At 41.5% G+C, this 2677-nt stretch overlaps 1 pseudogene; it reads right to left on the bottom strand.

The window, feature by feature from the left end:
* Positions 1–852: 852 nt before the first annotated feature.
* Positions 853–2317, bottom strand: LOC126195481 (RWD domain-containing protein 1-like; annotated as a pseudogene).
* Between the last annotated feature and the right edge of the window lie 360 nt (positions 2318–2677).

Raw genomic sequence — 2677 nt, 5'->3', positions numbered from 1 at the left:
TTACACTGATGTCATTGTCATCAGAGGACCGGACGAGGTTGGTGAATTTAGTAGACGAATTCCTTCTATCGCATCAGTCTACCCTGGAGAAATTATCCTATGGAAACATGATGACGACCACATCCACCTCGTCCACGATCCCACAGATTATGCTGAAACTGCAGTGAAACATGTCTGGGACGAAAATTGTGTTTTGCTAAAGGCGGATCCCACCTTCCAGGCTTGTTATAGGATGTGCTCCTCCATACAGTCAGTTAAGAAAGGTGAGTGCTCACAAAACTCTCGAAGGAGCCATCTTAGAACATTGTTCAAATGCATAGAACGTATCGTAAATAGAACTGACAGGGGATGCTGAACGTATAGAAAGGAAGCCAACACAAAATGTCACAGTTTGTTATAGTCACGGGAGAAATGCTGGAAAGACTCAACAGCCGAATGCTTTAAGATAGATGCCAGGTACATCTGCATATACAGGGTGATTTACGAAGATATGCAAATATTTTTAATATGTTATTCTACAAGTAAAACTAAAGAAAAAAAGTTCATACAAACATAGGTCCGCAAATGCTTGGTTACGGAGTTAGGCTAATAAAAGATTTTGACTGAAATTTAGCAACTTCGCTAATATGAAGCCATCGCAAAACTGTACGAGGTTAAAGTAAAGCACACCACAATGGAATAGTGACAATGAAAATTTGTGACTGGGACTCGAACTTATCATAAGCGATCACCTTACCATTTTTTTAAAACAATCACAAACGAAGCATGTATTTTTTTCTCACTTCTTATGTACAGTATTCATTTATGGCAATTTCGTCATACCTCATGAATGTGCTTGTGAGAAATTTAATCTCATGAACTACCTTCGTGATCCAGTTAGTCTTCAGCATCAAGGTCAAGCTCATCAGTATGTTGGAAGAGTGACTCGTCGATTTTAATGGTATCACCACCATCCTCAAGGAATTTGTGATCTGATTCATAAAGACTTTTATCTTTCTGCTGTCTTCCTCCTATTTTTCACGCTGCTTCTTTAAATTAAATCCAGCATCAAACGCAGCCTACTACGCCAGAAATTTTTCAACGGTAACTCTGGTGCCCTCGAACCTTTTCCTTTCGGCTTCCTCTGCCTCTGTTTCTTTTCTTCTTTCAGCAATCTGTGACATTCCGGACTTCATCCCATCACATGTTTAGCTATTTCCACGCTGATGAAACTAAACATCATTACAGTTCCTAAATTGTCTTCAGCCTCCTTCAATACATGCTGTGTCGACAGATCTGTATGTACATCTTCTAGGCTACTAGTTTCTATAACCACAAATTCTGTGGGTTCATCTGGATATTTGGGAGTGTAACTGAATTTTAAATTGCCCGACATTCCATTTTCAATGTCTGGTTCATATTCTTCGCACTTTATAGGTATTAAAATCCTTTGACATGACTCTGTTGTTAAAGTTTCAAGTTCACCACAGAAAATCGAATCCACGGCCTCTGTTTCGTTGTTAAATGGCTTTCCGACCACGACTCACGGCCAGACCTAAACTTCCATATGTCGTCAACCATGTGTCTAGAATCTGTATTCGTACAACCACTATACAGGGTGAGTCGCGTAAGACGTAACACCCCCTTTATTCCGGAGGCGATCGCACGTATCGGCATGCGGTTTTCGGCGAATCATAGCGGACTATGGGGCACATACGTTGGTACATGCACAATAATCACAACGTTTATATTGACCGAGATAATGAGGCAAGTACATGTTTTTTTTAAATGGGACTCTATACTTTTTTTACCATCATTCGAACGCTCTGGAAAAGACGCGTATAGTGATGTAACACATGTTGCTATTGTGATTAAAACTTTGCTTAATAGAGGGCGGATGAGGATTTACCTACGTAGCGTAGACCGTGCATGCTGCATAGAGCACGGCAACTCGACCTGCGGGTCGCGCGAGGCGTGTTTACAGCCTGCAGCCGCTTCCGACCGCCTCGACCTTCAATCGTACAATATTTCCCAGCGTCTTTTAAGCGATGTTTGAATCAAATAGCAACATGCGTTACATCACTATACGCGTCTTTGCCAGAGTGTTCGAATGATGGTAAAAAAAACATAGAGTCCCATTTAAAAAGAAATGTACTTGCTTCATTATCTCGGTCAATATAAACATTGTGATTATTGTGCATGTACCAAAGTATGTGCCCCATAGTCGGCTATGATTCGCCGAACACCGCTTGTCGATACGTGCAATCGCCAACGGAATAATGGGGGTGTTACGTCTTACGCGACTCACCCTGTAGATATTCTCGTACTCGGAAGTCATGTCATTTTACCCATCGACACCGTGCAAGCGGATTTCAAGTAAAATGTCTCCCCTTGTACGGGAATACATACTGAATGAATGTTCGAGTACAGCTTGTAGACTCGTGGTTGACGACATATGGAAGTTTGGGTTGCTCGGATAACCTAATGGTAAAGCGACTGCTAGCGATAAGCGAGAAATCTGGTTTGGAATTCCCATCCAGCACAAATTTTCATTGTCGTAATTCCATTATATAGCTGATGCTTGCCCATATTTTCAAAGGCGAATACATCTCATGTATTTCGTGGCGGCTATAGTCACCACAGTGCGTGTTCCTTCGCATATGCATGCATGTATCCTCATGACATCTCTTACCACAAA

The sequence above is a fragment of the Schistocerca nitens genome, chromosome 7 (genome assembly GCF_023898315.1).
Source record: "Schistocerca nitens isolate TAMUIC-IGC-003100 chromosome 7, iqSchNite1.1, whole genome shotgun sequence".
Taxonomy (NCBI): domain Eukaryota; kingdom Metazoa; phylum Arthropoda; class Insecta; order Orthoptera; family Acrididae; genus Schistocerca; species Schistocerca nitens.
The sequence above is the reverse complement of the archived record's forward strand: the minus strand, read 5'-3'. Positions and strand labels throughout refer to the sequence as shown.